Source organism: Piliocolobus tephrosceles, chromosome 10, assembly GCF_002776525.5.
Source record: "Piliocolobus tephrosceles isolate RC106 chromosome 10, ASM277652v3, whole genome shotgun sequence".
In the NCBI taxonomy this organism is placed as follows: domain Eukaryota; kingdom Metazoa; phylum Chordata; class Mammalia; order Primates; family Cercopithecidae; genus Piliocolobus; species Piliocolobus tephrosceles.
The window spans coordinates 8,818,704-8,828,461 of record NC_045443.1 but is presented as its reverse complement, the minus strand read 5'-3'; positions in this window follow the sequence as shown (position 1 = coordinate 8,828,461).

Below are 9,758 nucleotides of genomic sequence, written 5' to 3'. Positions count from 1 at the left end.
CAAACAATATCCCATGACTTAAATACTATGATATAAAATAAACATCAATCCTCTATATATGTGAGTTTCAAATCCACAGATTCAACCAATTGCAGATTGAAAATATTCATTAAAAAATGGATGATTGCATCTTTACTGAACATATGTAGACTTTTTCCTTGTCATTACTCCCTAAACAATATGGGATACTGATTGTTTATATAGCATTTACATAGTATTAGGTGTTATAAGTAACCTAGAGATGATTTAAAGTATATGGGATGATGTACATAGGTCATATGCAAATACTATACCACTTTATATAAGGAACTTGAACATCTGTGAGTTTTGGTATCAGCAGGAGGTCCTGGAAGCAATCCTCCATGGATACCGAGGAACAACTGTACTTAAACACTACGTCTATGCAATGAATATATCTTACGTTACATGATAAGGGAATTAGAGAGGAAAGAAAACAAAGATGCACATAAACACAAATGTATTCATGGCAAAATAAGGAGGAAGTACTCATGACAATTACAGTCCTTATTTCTGTAAGCAGTCAAGTGGTTGTAGCTAGTATTTGTAATACTGTCTTTCACTACCTTTTCTGTGTTCCCTTTGCTTTTAGCAACACCTCAGCTGGTCATGATTCTTTATCAGGTGGTGTGACCAAAACCTTCATTTCTGAAGGATCTGCCCCCTTCGTCCTCCTCCCTAGACTGGGTTGCTATAGTTTCACTGACCTTAATCACAGAGCATGTAATCTAAGAGATGCCCTAAAGGATCTACTATATTCCAGACATGTTTTCTTCCTTATTTCCATTGCAAAGCAGTTGTCGCATTTTGCCTTAGGAGTCAGGATCTTCCTCTGCTAAGGTCAGTATTCACATGGGACACAGGAGAAGTCTATTCATATAGCTCTTCTGCAAATACTTTTTGCCACCAATATTCCAATCATGTTCCTTCCAAATCCCTGAGCATCCAGTGAAACCATTGACCACAGCCCATAAACCAGTACATAACCACATGTTTAGCCATTTTCTGTTATAAGCAAAGTAAACAATCAGGTGCACTTCTCAGAGTTCAGCCCACTGGGGGGTTTCCCTTTACCACTGTCCTTCAATGATGTTCCATAGCGGGGCTTTAGGGCTGCAGCTGTGTAATTTCAGGTAGTGCCTGCATATAGTGCAGAACCATCTGTAAACCAGACCTAAGTCTTCTCTTCCTCTGACCACTGATCACAGGGAGCTCCCAGTGAGGCTGTAAGTGTAGGCTGGGAGAGAGAAGGCAGTATAGTCGGAGTGGGCATTTGGGCCACTTTTCATGTAACCTACTTGTGCCTTTAGGCCTGCTCAAGCCTGATCATGTATATACCACTTCCATTTGATGATGGAGTATTACTGGCATACCCAATTTTATGGGTTGAGGAGCCAGATAACTCCCAGTTCATGGTGGGGGGCTCAGGTCCAGTTAAATTCGTGGCCCATAATTAAGTAGTCAGTCTCTATTAGGCCCAGTAGCACACCAAGAGTTGTTTATCATAAGAATAATAGTTATTTGTGGATGATGGGGCAGGGCCTTGCTCCAAAATCCTAAAGACTTGTCCTATGATTCACCTAAGGGAGCCTGCCAAAGGCTCCAAACAGCATCCTTATCTGCCACTGATACTTCAAGCTCCATATGGCCCAAGTAGCAAAGCAGCTTGCACAGCAGCCTGGACCCATTGCAGAACCTTGCCTTGTTCTGGGCCATACTCAAAACCAGCAACTTTTCAGCTCACTTGTAAATGGGCCAGAGTAACACACTCAAATGAGTAACACGTTCCTTAAAAATCCAAAGAGACCCACTAGGCATTGTGCCTCTTTCTTGCTTGTAGAAGAGGCCAGATGCAACAACATATCCTTCACCTTAGAAGAGATGTCTCAACATGACTCACATCACTGCATCCTAGAAGTTTCACCAAGGGAGAAGATCCCTGAATTTCCATCAGATTTATTTCCCACCCTCTGACATATAAATTTCTTACCAATAAGTCTAGAATAGTTCCCACTTCATGCTCATGAAGTTCAATCAACATAAGTCATCAGTGTAATGAACCACTGTGATATCTTGAAGAAGAGAAAGTCAGTCAAGATCACTGAGAACTAAATTAAAACATAGGTCTGGCAAGTTGACCTACTGATATGGTTTGGCTCTGTGTCCCCATCCAAATCTCATCTCAGATTGTAATCCCCACATGTCAAGGGAGGGACCTGATGGGAGGCGATTGGATCATAGGGGCAGTTTCCCCTATGCTATTCTCATTATAGTAAGGTACTTCTCACGAGATCTGATGGTTTAAAAGTGGTGCACTTTTCCCTGCCCCCTACTCCCATGTAAGATGTGCCTTGCTTCCCCTTTGCCTTCCACCATGATTGTAAGTTTCCTGAGGCCTCCCCAATCATGCAGAACTAATAAAATTTGGTTGTGTCCCCTCCCAAATCTCATCTTGAATTGTAGTTCCCATAATCCCCACATGTCATGGGAGGGACCCAGTGGGAGGTAATTGAATCATGGCGTTGGTTACCCCCATGTTACTGTTCTTGTGAGTTTTCATGAGATCTGATGGTTTTATAAGGGGCTTTCCCCCCTTTTGCTTGGCACTTCTCTTTCCTGCCACCATGTGAAGAAGGGCATGTTTGCTTCCCCTTCCTCCATGATTGTAAGTTTCCTGAGGCCTCCTCAGCCATGCTGAACTGTAAGTCAATTAAACCTCTTTCCTTTATAAATTACTCAGTCTCAGGTATATCTTTATTGGCAGCATGAGAAAAGATTAATACAGGAAGTGAGTTAAGTAAACCTCTTTTCTTTATAAATTATACACTCTCAGTAGTTCTTTATTGCAGTGTGAAAATTGACTACTACAGAAAACTGATACTGGCAAATTGGGGCACTGCTATAAAGATACCTGAAAATGTGGAAGTGACTTTGGAACCCAGTCACAGGCAGAACTTGGAACAGTTTGGAGAGCTCAGAAAAAGATAGAAAGACGGGGAATTTTAGAACTTCCTAGTAACTTGTTGAATGGTTTTGACCAAAAACCTCTTTCCTTTGTAAGTTACCCAGCCTTAGGTAGTTCTTTATAGCAGTTGAAAATGGATTCATACACCTACCCTTTAGTTGAGACAGTGAAAGTGCATTAATGGCATCGTCAGGAGAAAGCAAACTGCTTCCGGTGAATCTTATGAACGGGTATGGAGAAAAAGGGATTGACAGATCAATAGATGTATACCAAGTATCAGGATAAGTTAATTCGCTTAAGCTTTGAAACTATATCTGATACTGCAGCTGCAACTGTAAGCATCACCTGGTTAAGCTTGTGATAATCCTCCGTCATTCTCCAAGATCTATCTGTCTTCTGGACAGACCAAATATGAGAGTTGAATGAGGATGTGGGGGAATCACTATCCCTGCATCCTTCAAGTTCTTGATGGTGGTGTGAATCTTGGCAATCCCTCAGGGAATGCAGTATTGTTTTTATTTACTATTTTCCTAGGTAGAGGCAGTTCTAATGGCTTCATCTTGGCCTTTCACACCATAGTAACCCTCACTCCACAGGTCAGGGAACCAATGTGGGATTCTTTCAGCTACTAATGGCATATGTCTATTCCAGCTATGCATCTGGAACTGGGAAGAAGACCACCAGATGGATCTGGGGACCCACTAGACCCACTGTGAGATGACCCTGAGCTAAAACTCCATTGATCACCTGATTTCCGTAAGCCCCTACTCAGACAGGTAGGTCAAAGTGATATTTTGGGACTCCCAGAATCAGTGTAATTTCAAAACCAGTGTCCAGTAATCCCCCCAAATGTCTGATTATTTTCCCCAGTGATTTTTACCCCAGCAAAAGGCAGTAGGTTTCTTTGTGGAGGGCTTGGAGAAAGATTAACAGTATACATTTTTGATAGGGTACCAGGCTACTCCCTCAAAAGGACCTGGACTCCCTTTCATTTAAGGGGCTCTGGGTCTATAAATTGGCTCGTCTGGTAATCGATTGAGGAGCCATGACTCTCTGTTTATATGATTCAGCTTAGATTTTTGTTCACTTGACCTAGAACTTTTCTGCTTAAACAGGTAAAAAATGTAGTAGACTTTCTATTTGTTTCCCTTCTAAGAGCACTGTAAGCAATTAGCTAATATCACAGGTCTACACAAGTCAGACTATTCTGATTACTGCTTTGACTCTGATGCCCTCTAATGTAACTACGCCCAACTTGCCTTCGCCCCTGCTACCCCAAGATCCAATTACTCCTACTGCATTTAGGTTTCCCAATTCAGTGACTGCAGTTCCCACTATGAGGTCTGGCCTATAGAGAGTAGAGCATATCAGAGAACTCTTCAAGGATGCCAGAACTTCCTTCACAAATTTACTTCTTCCAGGATTGCTGAAAGATATGTCTTCTGGACTTCTCAGTATGTCTTAAATGACTAATTCACTCTAGTTCTAATATCCCTATGCCTTTAGATTTCTTCCTCTACATTAAACCAAGGCATTTTCTGTATTTCCAATTCGTTCATGGTGAACCACCTTTTGATTAATGTTTTAGCCAAACAATCAAATTAATTTTTAAAGCTCATTCTAACTCCTTGAGTTGATCTGCAGCATTAAATGCAGAATCTCTGCATAGTGAGCCTATGTCAATAAATTCAGCTTGATCCAATTTTATGCTCCTTCCATTATCACCCTATACTCTTAGTATCCATTCCCACACATATCCCCTGGATTTCTGTGTGTATGAATTAGAAAACTCAAGTAGCTCATTTGGAGTGTAGTGTACCTTCTCATGGATCATACCTTCTACCTCACCCTTAGGGGCCTGCTGGGACTTGAGTCTAGTTGTAGGTCTAGAAGAAAATAAAGGTGTTGGGGGTGGGTCCTGAGAATCAACACTGTTTCACTGGGCCACTGTCTCAGGGAAGGCAATTACTGTTTTCTCAGGCAATTCAGGGTTAATACCACTGGGGGTGAGGATGCCACTGTATTGAGCATGGGGGGACTGCTTCTTCTGGAGTTGAGGGGACCACTTCTGCTGGCGCTAGGAAGACCTCTTCTACTTGTAAAGAAGGCTATAAGAATTGGGGGACTCAATGTCCCCAGCTTCATCAGGGTCTTCCCACACAGCCACATCCTAATGTATAGGATCCCATGCTTTTTCCATTTAATGCCCTCACTTCAATACAACATACCATGCAAAGCTGGGAATTCAACTTGCCGTGTACTCGGCCAGTCACAGGATGAGGTTCTGCCTTCGATTTTCAGCAATTTCAGTATCTACAGGAGATAAGAGTCTCCTTCAGCTCAAACATAAAAACTCTTGAGACAGTTATGTAGTGCTTAAGCTGGGATTTCATATCCCTAAGCTCATCCTTTTCTTGCACTACTTTGTCTAGCAACATAGGAACAACCAACTAACATCATTATTTTCCTTAGTTTTCCAAAAATGATTGAAAGTATCATATACATAGTCACTTAGCTCCTTGCTTCCTTGTAAGAGGTGAACTAGGAGTACCCAGGAGAGAGATTTTGCATATCTCCATAAACTATCAATACACTATCATTCATGCCATACACTATCAATGCTTTATTTACTACTGGAAGTAGTCATTAGCATCTTTAAACCTAATCAGATTAAAATCAATTCTGGGAACTCCAGAAGCAATTCTGAAAACTCATCCTTAAAATTCTATTCCTCTAGAAGCACTCTCAATACCAAAATCTCTATTAGTCAGGGTTCTCCAGAGAATCAGAACCCGTAGCATATATATATATGTATATTATATATACACATATATACATGTATATATTATATACACATATAAAATGTATATATGATGTATATATGCATGATGTATATATGATATATGTATATATGATGTATATATGATGTGTATATATATGATCTCTATATATGATGTATATAAAAGATTTATTATAAGGAATTGGCTCATTATAGAGGCTGAGAACTGCTTGCTGTCTGGAAGCTGGAGTTCCAGAGATGCCAATGGTTTAATTCAGTCAGAGTCCAAAGACCTGAGAGTCAGAGGAGCCAATGGTGCAAATACCAGTCTCAGGCAAGAGAAGATGAGATGAGACGTTCCAGTTCAAGTGGTGAGGCAGGGAAAAAGGGGCAAATTCCTCCTTCATCTGCCTTTTGCTCTATTCATGGCTTCAGTGGATTAGGTGATGCCCACACACACCGAGGACAATCACTTCACTGAATCCACAGGTTCAAACGGTAATATCTTCTGGAAACACTCTCACAGGCATACCTTAAAATAATGTTTAACCTGGGTACCCTGTGGCCAGTCAAGTTGACACACAAAATTAATCATCAAAACCTTCCTAACTACAATGAACTTCATAAAGGAAGGTCTCAATACCCACCAAATGCTGCTTGTTGGGGATGATGGAAATGATTAACAATTGCACATGCCATTAGCAGTCATTTGACCTTAAAATTTAACCTTAAAAAGAAAAAGGAGAAGGACTAAGCAGAAAAAGTAGGAGGAAAGGGTCTGAAAGTTCTGAGTCTGTCAAGAAAATGACTTCAGGAATAAAAATAATAAGGAAAAAGTCATTATCATCACACTTTACTTTCACAACATCATCAGGGTTATCTCAAACTGTACTTGTCAAAAAGGATCTAATATCACAGTTTAAATACACTTTTTCTAAATAGAAACCAAATGACCAGAACGAGCAAGGTATTTGATCCTTGTTTAGCTTCTCTCTTACCTATTTTGGTCGGCTATACTTATGATACAATGTCATTGGCACACACTTGGATTACTCTACATTGGCTGTGGCCTCCACTATCCTTTGCCCTACAATTATGTAGAGGTATAGATTACATGTCTCAGGCAGTGAAACATAATCCCTAGATGAGACCAGGACAGAGCCATCCACAAAAAGACAATGGCATATTCTAGTTGAGGGAGAGCTGGGATAGTCTGAAATGTCTTCCCCTTTACCTTTAGTTGAAAACCACATTGTTCTTTTCAAATATGTTGAAACTACATTCTTGAGTGAGCAGCCTGAGGTTATAGATGATGAGGGTTTTAGACCTGAACCTAGATCTTGTAGCTCCTGAGCTTGTTCTCCATCTAGCCTACTTTCTGTGAATTTCAGCCTTATAATACATTTGTGTAACCAGCATCCACAACATTCTCATTTCCTAAATGGCAACAAAAGAGACTAGCGAGGATTGTTGTGGAGGCCTGAAGCAATGTTGAGAACATTGGTATTTAATGTGTTGTTCATTTATGCAAGAGAATTTAAAGATAACTTCATACCATGCTTCTCAACATTTTTCACAACATTTTTATAATCTTTCACTTTGCCTCACCGAATTTGTCTAACTTCTGCAGTAGTCAAGACAGGTTTTGGTTAGATTTACTTAAGTCCACAAGGCAAGTTTCAAAATGGGCGAGGTGCTTTAACTGGCTGGTTCAAACCAGGTCTTTTGGCCACGCCAGTCAGCATATGGCCCCAGGTTCCCTTGTCTCCCCCAAAACTCAGCAGTTATCATGTTCATAGAGCAGAAACTACTGGACCTACATGATTAGATGGTCTTTCTATTGGTCCAAGGATAAATAACTTAATATCACTAAAACCACTAAACAATAGCTGAGTTATTTTTAAGAGCCCATGGAACATTCACTAATCCTGGATCATAAACCAAACAAAACTCAACAAATTAAAATCATCAAAATGATACACGGTGTGTTCCCCGATTATGATGAAATAAAAGTAGAAATTAATACCAGAATAACAGAAAAACCAACAAGCATTGGAAATTAAACACCATACTTCTTAATGGGTCAATGAAGACGTTTCAAGAGAAATTTTAAAATACATTAAACTGTATGAAAATATGAATATAACATTTGAAACCTGTGGGCACAATTAATGCCATGCTATGAAGGAAATTTAGAGCTTAAGTGTTTATATTAGAATAGGAAAAAAGTCAAAAATAAATAATCTGAGCTCCAGTCTTAAGAATCAGAAAAAGAACAAAATAAACCTAAAACAAGCAGGAAAAAAAGAACAGATGTCAATAAAGTGTAAAACAGAAAACCAGAGAGAAATCAATAAAACAAAAAGCTGGTTCTTTGAAAATTTTTGGTGAAATTGAAAACCTCTTGTGAGACTGACAGAAAAAAAAAGGATGCAGATTACAAATATCAGTACTGAAACAGAGATTTTACTACCATCCCCAAAGACATAAAAGGAAAATCTAAAAAATAATTATAACTCTTCATACATAAATGTGGTAATAATTTAGAAGTAATGAATTCCTTAAAAAGCACAAACTACCAAAATATAAAATAGATAATTTGAATAGACCTGTAATTGTTACATTTGTAGTTTAAAAATTCTCAAAAAAATCCTCTATGCTCAGATGGTTTCACTGAAGAATGCTACCAAACATTTAAAGAAAATTTAACATCAATTATACATAATCTCTTCCAAAAAAAGAAGAGGGAGGAACACTTTCCATCTCATTTTATAAGGCTAATGTTAACTGTGATACCAAAATCAGACACAGACAGTACAGAAAAAAAGAAAAACTACACACCAGTATCCCTCATGCACAGAGGAGTACAAAACTTCAATAAAATATTAGCAAGTTAAATCCAATAATATATTTAACATACAACATGACCAAGTGCATTTATTCAGGGAATGCTAGGCTGGTTCGATATTTGAAAATCAATATAACCCACCATATTAACAAGCTAAAGAGGAAAAATCATGTGACCATATCAACTGAAGCAGGAAAAGCATTTCCCAAAATCTAATAATCATCCATGATAAATACTCTCAGAGAACTAGAAAACAGAGAGGATCTTCCTGAACCTGATAAAGAAGATCTACAAAAACACCTACAGTTAACGTGATACTTAATGGTGAAAGGCTGAATGCTTTCTCCCTAGTATTAGGAAAAAGGCAAGATTATCCACTCTACTATTGTTAGTTAATATAACACTGAATGTCCTCACCAGTCAGCACAGTAAGAACAGAAAATAGGCCGGGCGCGGTGGCTCACGACTGCAATGCCAGCACTTTGGAAGGCTGAGGCGGGCAGATCACGAGGTTAGAAGATCTAGACCATCCTGGCTAACACGATGAAACCCCGTCTCTACTAAAACACAAAAAAAAATCGGCTGAGCGTGGTCGCGGGCGCCTGTGGTCCCAGCTACTCCAGAGGCTGAGGCAGGAGAATGGCCCAGCTTGTAGTGAGCCGAGATCGTGCCACTGCACTCCAGCCTGGGCTACAGAGCGAGACTCCGTCTCAAAAAACAAATAAAAATAAAAATAAAAATAAAAATAAAAATAAAAATAAAAAATAAAGAACAGAAAATAAATGAATAAATGGCACACAGATAAAAAGGGAAAAAAAAAAAAAAAAAAAAACTGTGCCTACTTGCAGATAACATAATCTACCAAAACATTTCCTAAAACTGTTAAGTTCAGTGAATTTGCAGCATAAAAGGTCAACATATACAAATCTATTTCTATACACTAGCTATGAACAGTAAAAGTTTATAGTACCACTTGCAATCACTAAAAATGAAATACTTGGGTATAAGTCTAATTAAATATGTACAGAACATATATACTGAAAAGTAAAATGCTGACGAAAGAAATCAAAGATTTGAATAAATAGATGTAGTTCATGGATTGGAAGACTCAACATCAATTCTCTCCAGACTAATCAAGGGCTTAACAC